At 36.8% G+C, this 16,361-nt stretch overlaps 1 long non-coding RNA gene across 1 annotated transcript; it reads right to left on the bottom strand.

Annotated features, from left to right (window-relative positions):
• Positions 1–612: 612 nt before the first annotated feature.
• LOC119001213 (uncharacterized) lies at positions 613–15,325 on the bottom strand. The gene is made up of 3 exons (XR_005069514.1): positions 15,025–15,325; positions 1,428–1,509; positions 613–796 (listed from the first exon to the last, which is right to left on the bottom strand). It is a non-coding gene; the product is annotated as an uncharacterized LOC119001213 (long non-coding RNA).
• Between the last annotated feature and the right edge of the window lie 1,036 nt (positions 15,326–16,361).

The raw sequence follows: 16,361 nt of genomic DNA, 5'->3' as shown, positions 1-16,361 counted from the left end.
ATGAGCAGCATCTAGGGTCTGCCCTTGTATATCAGTGAAATGGTAACATTGCTAGGAACGAGGAAGAATGAAATCACCTTGCTCACAGCTACGCGACTGCAGAAAAGAGAGAACGACTAATAAAAACAGATAGCAGACTAGAGAAGCAATGGATGCTAAAGACCATTTCATGATGAGGCATTCTTACCTGTCCAAAATGCAATTGGGCTTTGAAATATATTGCTTTATTTTTAAATATATTTTATTAATTATGCTATTACAGTTGTCCCATTTCGCCCCCTCTCCACTCCCCTCCACTCCTCTCCACCCTGCACACCCCCTCCCATCCACATTCCCCACCTTTGGTTCATGTCCATGGGTCATACATATAAGTTCTTTGGCTGCTACATCTCCCATACTATTCTTATCCTCCCCCTGTCTATTTCCTACCTACCATCCATGCTACTTATTCTCTGAAATATATTGTTTTCTGAAAGAGCCATTTTATCATTGTATTTTCAAATCATGGAGGCTCAGAAGCTATTACTAAGAATAAAAATAAATTGAAGAGCTTGTTTCCCTCCTCCATAGATAGTATTACAATCTATGGACACGGTACAAATGTCTCTTCCTACCGGAAGTCACTACCAGTTGTATTTGCACTTATTCTCACCGGCCATTGCTCAGTCTCACAGCTGGTCATAGCCTCTCCTTCCAAATAAACCTTCAGTTCTTGATTGCTCCGTATCAGGTTGCTGCCATTTCCAGCTGCTTCTGGATCAGAACATACTGCTTTCAGATTTGTCTCTCTAGGTTCCTGAAACAAACACACAAGCACAGAAATACTTTGAAACATCTTACACTTAGCAGTGTTATTTGAGTCTGTAGCAAACTGAAAACAAATCACAACGACTAGTATTGTTATTGAAAAGTTATAGTTTCCATTTACTTGTATCTGTGGACAAGAAATTGGTTGAGTTTTTGGAACTAGAGATTCTCTCCTTCTGTTATGGTTAAAATTTTATGAGGCATGAAAATCCTGAAGAAAAGCAGTGATGTACTGAACTTGTTTCCTTCAGAAAGCAATCTCATTAAAATAGCTTATGGATGGTTCCAAATTATCTTAAATAGGATAAACTGTTGTTTGGAAAAATACGTATCTACATACAATGTCTGTACATTTTTCTAAACACTTGCTGTGCCATTTTTTGTGTTAATGAATGGCCCAGGTGCCATATATAATAATTTATGGGCTTCGATAGCTTTTATGAATCTCCAGACATGGTTAGTTTCTGTGAAATGTTTAGTAACAAGAGGTTTTTGCCAAGTCTCTTGATTTTTTCTTTGGAACCAGCAAGGGCCAGGTGTGTTTGGATAAATGCTCCCTTGCCTTTTCAGCTTCATCATCATCACTCAATTCTCCCAACATGGTGCCAATCTTAACTGACCTTGCTCAATCTGCTTCCAACTAGCTTGACAGGATGCCTCCTCATTCACTGGGGCATTTAAATCTTCAGTCCCCAATGTTCCCTAGATTCCAGCAAGGGAAGAGAAGGACACAGTATTACAACTTTTTCTCTCTATTCTGTTGTCCAGTGATTATGGTCAAAACAGCTTGAAATTGCTTACACTTATCTCAGCTCATCTCTTCAAGCTCTGCCTTCAATAACAAAAACACCAACAACAGAAGACTTCTTCCTTGTACTTCATTTTAGCATTAACGCCTCTGTCTGTTCTATAGAGATAAGCCACCCTTGAACATAATCGTGTTCAACTAGGCTGTGTACATAAGGAGCTAGAATGAACTTTAAATGATACATTCTTATAATGAGTAAGCCTTTTAAATGTTGATTTTTTTTATAGTCAGTGTTGGGTGACAATCTTCTGAGTGGATTAAGAGAAATATCATTTCACAAACATTTCTTTAGAAATGTATTTCTTTAGGAATGTAACACATTATTTGGTACGACAAACAAATTATAAAGTACATATTAGGCTCAGTTCCTAAAGTCAGGAGTATTCTAATCCACTTTAAAAGGAGAACCACCAGACCTAACAGAGGGCAAAAATAATTGAATACTGCTTTATGTTCTTTTGCTTTGCTTTTTAAATAAGACACATAACTAAATTCTTGAATAATTGCTAAGAATCACCCCCAACCATCTTGCCTTGTCCTAGAGGGAAGACCATATGAGGGACATCAGTGGTCACCTACAATGGGCTAGAGACCCTGGAGCCCAGGTGGAATTGGAGACTGTAGAATTGGAGACTGTGGAATTTGGTCTTTCTGTTCTGTTTTTCAGGGGCTCATACACAGAAGCATAAATAAGTTCATTGCAAATTTAAAAATACATAAATTTCTCATGCGTCATAAGACATGAGTTTGGATAGAAGTGGAGGCAAGAGATCCTGTGATTTGTAATGACAAAGAAGAACAAAAGCAATCCCTATGAAAAGAGCAAGAGTGAAACAGATTTACCCAAGATTATCTCCTTGGACACCGCCAGTTTAGTTAGAGCCAAATTTCCAGTGATGACTTCAAAACACCAGATCATGTAATTTGAAATACCAGAATATAGAACACAAATAAACAAAAACAATGACATCTGGTGAATTAAATGTTTTTGTTATATAGGGCTATCCGAATAAAGAGGCCTCCTGGACACAATCTATAATGATTAAGTACAATGATTCTACTTTCCAATGCTCAGGGCAGAATTTAAAATTTAAGTGGTCATATAAACACACACATTTTTAAACTAGCAGAAGCCTCAACACTTCAATCTGACTAATGATTACATACTTCCCCTTCTCCTCCTCTACTTTCTCCTCCAATATTATATTACTTTATATTAGATTCCATAGTTAACTTACAAAGTAAAATGTCCACTTAGGAACAAAGAAAATACTAGGTATTTCCTCCCAGAGGGTGCCAAGTAAGAATCTGCTAACTTGTTTGTCTGTAAATATTTGATTTTATGACTGATCTAGTATTCTATTATCATCAAATCTCATCACATGAAAAAATCAAATCTTATAAAAAAATCAATTTTGACTGTGCCATAACTCCTCCAATAATCAAACCCAAAAGCGAAATGATGAGCTTGCCACCAGAGGTCCTTTGGTTCTCCACTGTCTCCTCCAACCACGCTAATCTTCAACCAGAGAAGACCCCTCACAATTAACCAAAGCAGAGTGTTTCTCTGCTATTACTCACACTCGCCCTTCCCCCTGGGATCCCTGCCTTCTCACTTACTTATTCACTCAGGAACTCAGTACATACAATATGTATTTGTTGCTTTATCTGTACCAATATCTATGTCTCTCTCAATCCTATTCCTGCTTCAAGAGTGAGGAGTCTAATTAAAAATCAGGCAATTGTTCCATGAAATCTTACTTTATCTTTCTGATGAAGAATAATTTATTAATCTATCCATTTAGCCATTTATACAGTTAAATATAATATTGAATACCTATTGTATACTAAGTATTAATAATACAAGTATATAAAACAAATTATGTTTGTTCCCTGACTCTGAAACTTGAAGTGTAGCTGAAAGGCAAAACAATACAATAGTAATTTCCCTCCAGTTGCAGAGTGAAATGGTAGAGTTGGGCAAAGTGTGCTTCGAAGGCCTAAATCATACTGGAAGGGCCATGATTTTTCCAGGGGAGAGAACAACTGATGCAAGCCTTCAAATTTGAGGAGGATTTACTAAATAAAGAAGAGAATGAAGGATATCCCAGGCAAAATGAAAAGGCACAGGAGAAATAGCATGAGTGTGAGGAAAACCCAAGTTTCTAAGTGATCAGCTCGCACATGCACTGCAAGTCATTTGTAGCTGCTTCCATGAGAGGACCTTGCTGGGTGAGTGGCCAGAGGTGAGATTAATATGTGAATAGGAAGTAGCTCTTGAAACATTTCTGACAACTAAGTTAAAAAATTTGTATTTCATCCTGAATGGTTTTGAGGGGTACTGAAATACCTGAACAGGGAATGGCAAAATCAGAATTTGGTTTTGAATGACTCCCCAAATGCTTACCCCAGAAATCAAAGAGACAGACATGCTATCACCCTCTCTCCAAATGTCTCACATTGAATCCACCAAGTCTTGGACTTCACTGTTAAATATGTCTGGGTTCCATCTCTACCTCTTTCTCCTCTTCTGCCACAATCTTTAACTAGGATCAACCAAGATGTCTTCAAGAATTTTTGAAGAATATGCTAACTGGTGTCTCATCTCTATCATCTGTGCAATAACATGAATGATCTTCTAAAAATGTATGTCTGATCATACTGTATTTCTCCTTAAAATGTTCCATTGACACAATCCTACAAAAGATGATTAAAGAAGATCCTTTAGAGGACTTTATATCTGAGGTGAGGCCCATAAGATTGATAGACACTAGCTATTCAAAGAGCCAGGGGAAAATCAGAATTATATCATTAATAGAGTACAAAAGCAATCCAAGGAGGGACAGAAGATATTTGCAGAACAGGCCTTGTATATACAATTAAAATAAAATACTCATAAGAGGCACAAACGGCAACCATTCTACTAAAGAGAAATGCAGAATGACAAGTGACACCAACCAAGTCCCGCTGAGGACTGAATGTCTGTGCTGCCCCAGCTCCGTATGCTGTAGCCCTAATCCCCAGCATGATGGTATCGGGATGTGATGGGCCCTTAATTACCTATGGAGGTAATCAAGTAGAGATGATATCATGGGTCTGCAGCCCCCATGGTGAGACTGGTTCTGTTAGGAAAGGCTGGAGAGACCAAACCTCTCACTTTCTGTCATGTGAAGATACAGCAAGAAGGTGGCCATCTTTCTGTAAACCAGGAAGAGGGCTTTCACCAAGAACCTAACTGTGCAGGAACCCTGATCTCAGATTTCCAACCTCCAGAACCCCTGAACTTCCACAGTGTTTCTTGTTTAAATCACCCAGTCTATGGTATTTTGTTGATGCAGCCGAAACTAAGGAATGGAACAAGATCCCAATTTGAATGTATGGATATGTCAGTAACCAAGATGTCCAATCTAAATAAAAGAATGTGATACAGAAAGAAATGATGCCTAGTATTAGGTAAACATTTTATCATCAGGTAGTAATTTCAGTTTGGTAAAAAAAAAAATACAAAGATCGGAGTAGGGCTGCAGTTCTAAGAAAGGCCAGGCAGAATACCTGCAGGCAGGACAGACTGCAGCCTGCTTGCTGGTTCCTGCTGAAAACCAGAGATACAAGCAGCACCAATAAATGCTCATAAAAAGCTTGTAATAATTTTAACTTAAATTTGTAAATATCATCTATTATGCTCAAATTTATATATCATCTCTCTAAAGTTGCAATCTATTTTGTTTGGGGTTTTTTTTCTTGTTTGTATTTTTCTGTTTGTTTCTTTCCTGGAAGTATTTGGCAAATTGAATGCTAACTGAAGAAGTGAGGCATTTAGTTCCCCAACCATAGGGCAAATTAAACTGATTTTAACCATCACTGAACCTGGAAGAAGGAAAATGAGTAAATACTTTGTAAGAGATAGTAGTTGATGAAAGAACGAAAGAAAGAAAGAAAGAAAGAAAGAAAGAAAGACGCAAGCCCCAACAAAAGCCTGCTCTCTCTGTGCCAAGAAAGTTCTGTCCTAGAAAGACAGAGAATATTTAGAAAATATCTGCTTACTCCAGCTAAACATCACAAATACACACAAGATGGTGACAATCAAAGACAAGGATAAACTTTGAAAGCAGCAAAAGAAAAGCAATGTGACACAAGAGAACTTCAATAAGGTGATTTTCTGACTTCTCAGCAGAAACAATAAAGGCAAGAAGGCAGTGGAATAATATACTCAAAGTTTACAAAGAATAAATACTGTCAACCAGAAATTCTATAATCAGCAAATCTATTTTTTAAAAGACTAAGGCAAAATAAATACTTTTCCAGATAAACAAACCCTGAAACAATTTGTTGCGAGCAAACTTGCCCTATAAGAAATATTAAAAGTTCTTCAGGCTGAAAGCAAGAAAACTTGGAGGGTAATGTGAAGCCACATAAACAAAAAGCACTAGTAAATGTAACAAAGTAATTGTGAAAGGCACTATAAATGAATATTTTTTCTTTTTTATTCTTCTAACTGATTTAAAGAGGAATTGTATAAAATTGTGTACATAATGTATTGCTAGGCTTATAACATATAAAATGTAATATGTGTATAATAATATATTTGCTAATAATACAAAGCAAAAAGGAGGCAGTTGAAGCAAAGCTGTATTGGTCTAAAAAAGTGACTATAGGTAGTAAAGTAATACAGTCAAAACTCAGTTCTCAAACATCTCCCATCTCAAATAATTTGGTTCTCCACCAAGTTGTTCAAGAAAAAAATGGTTCAGATGTCAAACAAATTTTCAGTTCTTGACCCAACAACACTTTCATGCTGATACCTGGAAAAAATGATTGTGTTTTCAAACAAATCACTTCTCAGACAACCTTCCAGAATGAAATAAGTTTGAAAACCAAGGTTCTACTGTAATTATGAGAATGTATTATTGGTTTGGTAACATTGATAGATATAATACATATAATAAAAATACCACAAAAAGAGGGACTGAAGTAGAGTTATATAAGAGGAATATTTCTCTTTTTTTCTTTTTTGATTTAATCTTTATTGTATTTTTTCCATTACCATTTAGTCCCCTTTCCCCCCTCTTTCTCCCTGCATTCACCACATTGTTGTCCATGTCTATGGGTCCTTTTTTATATTTGCTCAACTTCTAAACACCTTAACCCCCTACCACCAGCTATCTGTTCTCCATCTATGAATCTGTCTCTGTTTCTTGTTAGTTGAGTTTGTTCATTAAATTCTACACATGAATGAAATCATATGGTATTTGTTTTTCTCTGATTGGCTTATTCCACTTAGCATAATGTTCTCCAGGTCCATCCACACTATTGCAAATGACATGATACTGTAAATAGAGAATGCCAAAGATTCTACCAAGAAACTATTAGAATTGATAAATGAATTTAGCAAAGTAGCAGAATGCAAAATGAATACCCAGAAATCAGTTGCATTTTTTATGCTAATAATGAAATAACAGAAAGAAAATTTAAGAAAGCAATCTTATTCACAATTGTTCCAAAAAGAATAAAATACCTAGGAATAAACCTAACCAAGGATATGAAAGACCTATACTCAGGAAATTATGAGACACTGAAGAAAGAAATTGAAGATACAACTAAGTAGAAGCACATGCCACATTCATGGATAGGAAGAATTAACATCATTAAGACATCTATACTACACAAAGCAATCTATATATTCAATGCAATTCCTATCAACATTCCAATGACATATTTCGCAGAACTAGGACAAATATTTCAAAAATTTATATGAAACCACAAAAGGCTCCACATAGCAATAGTGACTCTAAGAAAGAAGAACAAAGTGAGAGGAATCACAATACCTAATGTCAAACTATACTTCAAGGCCATAGTAATCAAAACAGCATGGTACTAGCATAAAAACAGACACATAGATCAATGGAACAGAAGAGACAGCCCAGAAATAAACTCATAGCTTCATAGTCAATTAATACTCAACAGGGTAAGCAAACACATACAATGGTCTAAAGACAGCTTATTCAATAAGTGGTGTTGGGAAATTTGGACGGATATGTATAGAAAAATGAATCTAAACCACCTTCTTGTGTGAGGAACCACCTCACACAAGAATAAATTTAAAATTGCTCAAGACTTAAATGTTAGACCAGAAACCATAAAAATCCTAGAAGAAAATATAGGCAGCAAAATCTCGGACATTGCTCATAGCATTTTTTATCAGATGTATCTCCCCAAGCAAGGGAAATGAAAGAAACAATAAACAAATGGGGCTACATCAGACCAAAGGGTTTTTTGCGTAGCAAAGAAAGTCATGAGATCAAAATAAAAAGACAACCCACAGGATGGAAGAACATTTCTCTATATCACTAATTAAGCTAGTTAAGCTAGTAATTAAGCTAGTTTCAATATGAAGCTAAGTTAAGATGTGTATAGTAAACCTTAAACAATCACTAAAAAATAATTCAAAAATAAAGTGAAAAAAATCACTTTATCACACCAAGCCCTGGATGGTGTGGCTCAGTTGGTTGGACATTGTCCAGCAAAGCAAAAGGTTATGGGTTTGATTCCTGGTCAGGGTACGTGCCTTGGTTACAGGTTCAGTTCCCAGTCAGGGTGGATTCAGGAGGCAAACATTCAATGCTTCTCTCTGACACTCGTATTTTTCTCCCTCTCTTTCTTCCTCCCTTCCTCTCTCTTTGGAATTACTAAAAGAAAAAATACTTTAAAAAAATCACTCAAGGAATTAACATGCTACATTAGAATATATTCGCTTAATGCTGAAGAAAGCAGTGAAGAAAGAATAGAGGAACAAAAAATCCATGAGACATATGCATCTAAAACAAAAAGTGAAATGGAACAGGTAAATTCAACTATACCAATAATAAAACTAAATGTGCAGTTAAATGTTTGATTAAATTTAATCAAAGGGTGGAGATCATCATACAGGATTAAAAACAAGCAAATGAAAATAATATAATCCAATGACATGTTTTCTACAGAAAATACATGTTAGACTGAAAGATGGAGATAGATAAAATGTTAAAGAATAGAAAGTCATAAATTATGAATTTAGAAATCAGAGGCAGAAGGCTGAAGTGGCTACACTAGTTTAGACAAAATAGACCTTAAAATAGAAGTGTTACCGAAGATAAAGAGGGCCATTTTATGATAGAAAAGAACCAATTAATTAGCTGCAACAATGATAAGAATTAAATTGGCAAATGCTTGTCTAGAATGACCAATAACAAAAAGAAAAGACTCCAATTATGAAGTTTAGAAAGGAAACAGTGGACACTATTGCTGAAATCTCAGAAACTTTAAAAAGAGATGAAAAGGAATACTATCAACAATCGTATGCCAACAAATTGATAACTTTGCTGAAATGGCAAATTCCTAGAAAGACACAAACTATTTAAACTGATTTGAGAAGAAATAGGCAATCTGAATAAACCTATAACAAGTAAAGAAATTTAAATAGTTTCAAAAACTACCCATTTAAAAAAAGCCCAGATGGTTTTGTTTTCCATCTGAAAATGAAATTAAGAAAACAATTCCTTGACAACAGTATCAAAAAGAATAAAAAACTTAGGAATAGCAAAAATGCAAAACTTATATTCTGAAAACTGTAAAATATTGTTTAAAGAAATTAAATAAATGGCAAGCATCTAATGCTATGGGCCAGTAAACTTAGATGCAGTGCACCCTAAGCTGATTTGCATATTGAACATAATTTCGACCGGAATCTCAGTGGACTTTGTTATAGAAATTGACAACCTGATTCTAAAATTCATAGTGACTTAGAAGAGACACAGAATAGCCAAAATAATTCTGAAAAAGAAGAACAAAATAGGAGGACTCACACATTCTGATCTCAAAACTACTACAAAATAATGTAATGAAGATGGTGTGTTACTGGTACAAGGAGAGACATATAGATCAATAGGAAAAAAATCGAGGATGCTAGAAATAAACCTATACATCTAAGTTCAACTGATATTCGATGAGCGTACCAAGATTATTCAATGAGGATAAGTAGCGTTTTCAACAAATGGTTCTGGGACAAATGGATATCTGACACAAAAGAATGCAGTTCATTTTATGTATTGTAGGAAAGATAACTCTAAATAAATGAAAGACCTAAATGTAAGAGCTAAAACTATAAAACTCTTAGAAGGAAGCATAGGGACACATTTTTATGACCTCCCCTTTGGCATGCAATACCAAAAGTCTGAGCAAAAAAGAAAACAACAGATCTATAGAACTTCATCAACATTTAAAACTTTTGTGCTTGAAAGAATACCATCAAGAAAATGAAAAAAAAAATCTACAGAATACAAGATAGTATTTGCAAATCATATATCTAAGGGATTTGTGTCTGGAGTGTATAAAGGGCATTTATGACTCAATAATAAAAAAAGACAAATAACATAGTTTTTTTTAAATGGACAAAGAATCTGAATAGATATTTCTCCAAGGAAGATACACTAATAAAAAAAAACAAGCACTTGAAAAACTGTTCAACATCATTAATCATCAGAGAAAACAAACCCAAACCACAGTGAGATACCAGCTCACACACACTAGGATACCTGGAAGTAAAGTGAGAAAACAAAAAGCATGTAGAAAATTAAACCTTCCTGCCCTGCTGGTGAGAATGTGAAATGGTACCACTGCTTTGGACAGCAATTGGGCAGTTCTCACATGGTTAGGCATAGCGTTATCAGCAATTCCATTCCTGGGTACACACAGCTTAGAGAAGTAAGAGCAAATGTTCATGCAAAACTTTGTACAGAAAAATTTATGGCAGCATTGTTCATAATTACCAAAAGATGGAAACCATTCTAGTGTTCATTAATGGATGAATGGATAAACAATATAGGGTGGATCTACATAATGAATTATTATTCGACCATAAAGAGGACTGAAGTATTGATCCCTGCTACCAATGGATGAACTTCACGAAGTGAAAGAAGCCAGTCACAAACAACTACATATTATATGATTCCAGTCATATGGAAGTCCACAAGAGCAAAATCTATAAAGACAGAAAATAGATGGTTACTTGGGGCAAGGGCAGATGGAAGGATGGGGGAGTGATAGAAATGTTTTAGAACTGATTGTGGGGATGGTTGCACATATCTGTGAATATAGCAAAAAACATTGAATTGTACATGTTAACTTAGTGACTTGGATGGACTGTGAAAAAAGGTTGCTAAAATAAAGAAATCTGAACATTGTGCTAACAGAACCCCACTGAGACTAATTATTATGTCAATGATGATGCTGGAAACAGGTAAAAAAATGACTCAGAAGAGATGATGTTTGAGGCTGTTCTTTCAGGGTAAGAGCCATGTTTAATCTCTTTTTCTCATTTCTAGTCTTGCAAGACGGAATGGGCATTTTGTATTTGCCCTCAATTCCTTTGAAAACTTTCTGTGTGCCTTAACAAGTCATTTATAAAAGAGTACCCCCACATCATTAGACAAAAATAATTTACTGTTTACATCACAAAAAATTGATACCTATGATCTTTTAAAAACTTATAATCCTCACCCCTCCTTAGTGGTAATAGTTGGTGTCAGCTATCTGCTCTAAGTGGTCTGTGCTAATGCAGTGGCCCATGGAGTTGGGTAACTAGAAACATTAGATAATCTTCCTGGATAAATCAGAATGGTGTTGATATTTCTGAACACTCTGTTTTCCATCTCCTTTGAGCTGATAGTCTCTACCCAGATGGGCAATAGAATATTTGAAGTTCTTATACCTTACACAGCAGGGAGGCTTGCTAAGCTAATGATCACCAGTTGAGTTTTAACTATCGTGTACTCATTTTTCACTCTTTTACTGATGCAGTTAGTTCTTCAACCAACTTGTTGTGGCTTGCTTACTATAGGACAGACACTCTAATGAATGTTGGAGATACAAAGTTGGCAAATAACACGATGCCCCTGTCCTCCTGGAGCTCACAGTCAATGGCCAAGGGCAGACAGTAGGAGCAGACTACAGCAATATGCTGTATGTGCTTTGGAACACCTGGTTGTAAGGTCAGAACGGACTTCAGGAAGGAAGAGACACCAAACTTTATGTTAAAAGACTGAAATACATTCTTCCGGCCAAGGTGAAATGTCTGTATGTGCATACATAACTTGGGGCAGAGGTGCAGAACGTTTCACTGAAAAGAACAGCAGGTGCGAAGCACCCACAGTGAAACAGCGTGCCCGCAAGCCTTGTATGGCATCCTCCTTCACGGAGTTAGGCAAATATGTCCGCACATTAACCCTGACTTCTACGTCTACAAGGTCCAAAGGAGACCAATTTAAGCTCTTTCTTTGGAGTATGGTAGGCCTTGAACCTCTTTATCAGGATATTTTTTCCTGTCCACACACCCCACAGCCTCTTCCAGAACTGGGCACCATCCCCCAAGCCCAGATTACTCATTATCTGAGTTAAGGCAGGACACGGGCTCCCTTTTGCAGTGAACCTTACCAAGAGCACGCCACCTGAGTTTGGCCAATCCAAAACAGGCCAATGGATTTTGGAATGTATCATCTTTTTCATGCTTCAGCTGCTCCTAACTTCAGTGCAGAATTCACAAGAGGTTTTAAGTGAAGCCCGTCAGAGCGTCTGCAAATTCTTCTTTGAACAGAAAGCAGATGCCTGGTCCCTGTTAGATGTAACTATGGAGTCACTGTGGGCCCCATGTATCAACCACCCTGTGTGTAAAATAAACAGTAGCTTACATTGATATAATCTCATACAATTTATGAAGATATGCCACACACAGCAACTCATAGTATAATTCTAAGGTTAGAAGGTCAAGTGTTCTCTTGACTAACAGAGAAGAAAATAGAACTCTGTGACATGACCAATGTTATTCAGCTAGTAACAGAAGCAGGGCCAGAGCACAATTTCCTAGTTCGAATCTTGAGTTCACAATCTGAAATCTGCGTTTTGTGTTAATTTGGGTTTTATTTTTCTCGCATGATAGGAAGTTCAGAGGTGGGTAAATTCAGGGTTGTGACAGCAAATGAATGTTTGGTTCACCTTCCTTATTTCGTTGGTATTTCTCCTCTGCTTGTTCCCTCCTGGTCACCCAATGACTGCTGCAATTTGAGCAAACTGCTCAAGTTTGCTGTCTCAGAAGGAAATCAGTGGAAGGGGTACAGGGACAAGGGGCCCAAAAGCTGAGACTGTCAGGTTTTAACAGACAAATAGACGCTTTCCTGAAGTCCCTCCCAGGGGACTCCTGTTCACACCTGCTTGACCAAACCAAGTTACGTGGCCATTCTCAGCTGCCAAGGACAACAAGAAAAGAGTTTTACTTTTGGATTTCTAAAATCCAAGGCAAGGGAAGAGAGGACATTGGATAGCTCCTGGGTAAGGTAGTCATCTACTATGTCCATCAATGAGCTATACTTGGTCAGTTTTTTTAATATCGTATCTTACTTTTCATTAGATATATGTCATTATATAGAGAATGTTATGCATGTATTATATATAATATATTATCTAGATAATCCATGACATAAAATAAATTATTATATAGAATATGAAAATGTATACATATCTGATTGGATTTAAATGGGAAGAGGTTAGACTGTCAGAATATTTTGAATAAAAAACCACAACCTTGGCCCCTTCTTGCTCTGGTCTAAGTGCTTTTGCACAGAGACTGATAAAATGTAGGATTCTTCAAACTTGCCATTTGTGTGCCCAGTTTGTACTCTTCTCCCTTTTTTCTTTTATTTCTTTCATAGAAATGGTACAATATAAACACAGTAGGAAGGATAACATAATGAACCCTTTACCAACAGGTAGATGGGTGTTCTGCCTATCCCTCCTTTTTTTCCTCTGGAATTTTTAAAGCAAATGTTTCATTTCAGTACACCACAATGAACTATGCCTGTAGGCCTCGAATGCCTTTTTTCTTCTTCAAACAAGAGACTACAGAAGAATTTTAACATAATTTTGAGGAAAAAAACTACCAATGGAAAAATGTTATTTGAAAATTCTCCCCCACCCCTCTCTCTTCCTCTCTTCTCTCTCTCCATATTTTGATCTCTTATTACATAGGAGTAACAACACACTTTTAAAAAGAGACATACATTTTAAAACTGAGAAGCTAAATTACAAAGGAACTGGAAAGCTAAGCAGAGTTTGGGCGACCCCCTGAGGGGTACCTCTCATCCCTGGGAAGTGCAGGATTTATGACCTGCAGCATTACACAGAGCAGGATTTAGGACCCCCCTCCCCTATCCTAAATTTTAGGTCACAGTTATGTGTTTTTTAAAGTATCACTGGCACTTAACAAATGTAGCAATTAGTACTCTATCAGGTTTATATTCATAACATTGAAAAAATTTTCTAAACCTCAAACCGAATGCTCTGTAATAACTTAGTAGGAACTGCCGCAACACCCTTAATGAGAAGCTGTTGAAATAAGAAACTGGCCTCTCCTCTTTTAGAGATTCTGATTACTTTGACCTTCTGATTACTTTGACCTTCTGCTGCTGTCTATCCTTTAAGACAAATAATCCAGCGTGTTAACAACTCTTCCTAATTAAATAAATAATTTTGGATTTATGAACATACAAGGCCATCCATTGACTCGACCATTCACTCATATATTCATTCATTCACTAAACATGTCTTGGGTCCCCTACACATCTTATTGTTACAATGTTTAAGGATGAAGATCCTGAGACCCTAACCATATCTTTTTTTGTAAAGCTAAGCAAACCCACCCCCTGAAAGCTCTCTGTGGGAATCAGAAACTGGTAGTTCCGTGTAGGTCTGGAAAGGAGAAATGTCAATCTGAAAAAGGGTATCTGCAAAAAGGCACCGTGGCAGGATGGTGGGGTGAGAAACGGGGCCTGACTGGAAGGCTCTCTATATGTGTATTTTTATCATGCATGTGTTGGATGAAGCAAGGAGCTGCCAGATAGCTTCTTTTCGACAGCTTGAAGTTACTGTTGGGAACAGATCCATGTATGGAAGCGAAAGCCGAAAGGCACAGATAAGCAGAGATCCAGCTATGCAAACCATGTTTAGAGACACTTAAAGGACAAGCATCCCAGGTCCTTTCTTTCTGGTAAATCTGGAGAAGCCATCACACCGGGTCTGTTTTCACATCCAGCCCATGCAGACCGAGCAGCCCGGGCTTCGCACAGGTAGGTGCAGGGCTTCTGTGATGATCGTTATCTGAAGGATCATTTCTGAATATTCCCTCCCAAGCCTTTGTCCCTTGAGGGAAGCTGCCAGATAATATTTTGGGAGAAAAGAAAAAGAAGGAAAGATTCGAGTTGGGGTTTGTGACTAAGAGGTATTTAACAGCTCTGCCTTCACGAGACAGGGCAGCCTGGTTACAGAGGGGAGGTGACAGCAGAGAATCATTGCCAAATATAATCCCTTTGTCCGGGGTCACTTACCGTTCACAGTTTTGTGGACATGACTCTCCCTCGGCATTGCCAGCACCTTGGGAATGGGCCACAGCTTCCAGGGGATTCTGATACTGTGTGTTTTAGGGAGACAGGACTTGTCCTTTCCTTAGTTTGCTCCTCCAAAGCCAGCATAAACTCCTGTGTGGCCAGTCCTTCCTTAGACATAGGAAGAGCTGCTTGTAAACGACATTATTATTTTTGGCAGCTGAAGTCATTTTTGCAGCGTTTCTCAGCAGATTGGAGTTTGATTACATCCTGTTCAGAGATTCTTTCACATGAGTTTCTTTCACAAGCTCGGGGTCTTGCACAAGTTGAAATTGCTGAAACCAGCTGTAGGCACTGGACGTATCTCAGTAACTTTCACATTCTCTTGCTTTCTTTTTTGCTAATGACTGAACACGTGGGATCTTGAGGAGAAAATTTTCCGAAAGCTATCACAGTTTTGTCATCAGGGATGAATGGGGAATAGTAAATTGTGGCTGAATAACCCAAGCTGTATGTCTCAAGGGTGCAAAGAAAAAGTATGAATGTGAAGGCAAGAAATTTCCATTTTCTATATGCCTCTAGTCTATTTTCTAGAATATTGGTTAAGCTAGCCAAATCATATCTATGACACTTAAATGCTACTTCAGTTAATTACCAAATTATAATTGTGGGATCATCAAAGACATTTTTAAAAAATTGTTAGCAAAATTTGAGAACTCCTGCAAATACAAAAGGCAAAGGGAAAAAATCACAAGTCATATCTGTGAAAAGTGTATGTTTTTCCAAGATTTAATTTAAAAAAATTTATCCAAGATAATGGAATTTAAATTCAAGATTTCTCTTATTGAGAATAATGAGTCTATATTTCAAGTAGTATTTGAGCCAACTATTCATTTAACTGAAAGTTTTCAATCTTATGACAGAGCATGAGAGGAAAAGAAGAAAGAAAAATTGAATATGATTTTTCCTTCCCCAGTAACAAAACATGACATGGAAAATTATTATTAATACACAAGTGTAAGAAAATAATAAAATGTTTGTAATACTAACCAAAGAGATGTTCATTGGGTAAATTAGTCAGCTGGCTAAGGCGGTTCACTTAAGGGACATACATGAATTGACTTCAGTTACGTGGTAGTTTCCTTCAAGTTGCCACAGTTCCCTAATACCCAAAAAGCTGCAGAAAAAGAGAAAACATGGTTCTTCTTCTATAATAATACTAAAATGTGGATGTTTTCATTAGATTATTCCTATTTACACTAGGACACGTTACATTAGCAACACATTCACATTCACACTTTCTACATCTCTAAAACAGGCTATTTTACTTCACTTAAAAA

This window comes from Sturnira hondurensis, unplaced genomic scaffold, assembly GCF_014824575.4.
Source record: "Sturnira hondurensis isolate 20B ecotype Veracruz unplaced genomic scaffold, ASM1482457v3 Scaffold0016663, whole genome shotgun sequence".
Lineage (NCBI taxonomy): Eukaryota > Metazoa > Chordata > Mammalia > Chiroptera > Phyllostomidae > Sturnira > Sturnira hondurensis.
The sequence above is the reverse complement of the archived record's forward strand: the minus strand, read 5'-3'. Positions and strand labels throughout refer to the sequence as shown.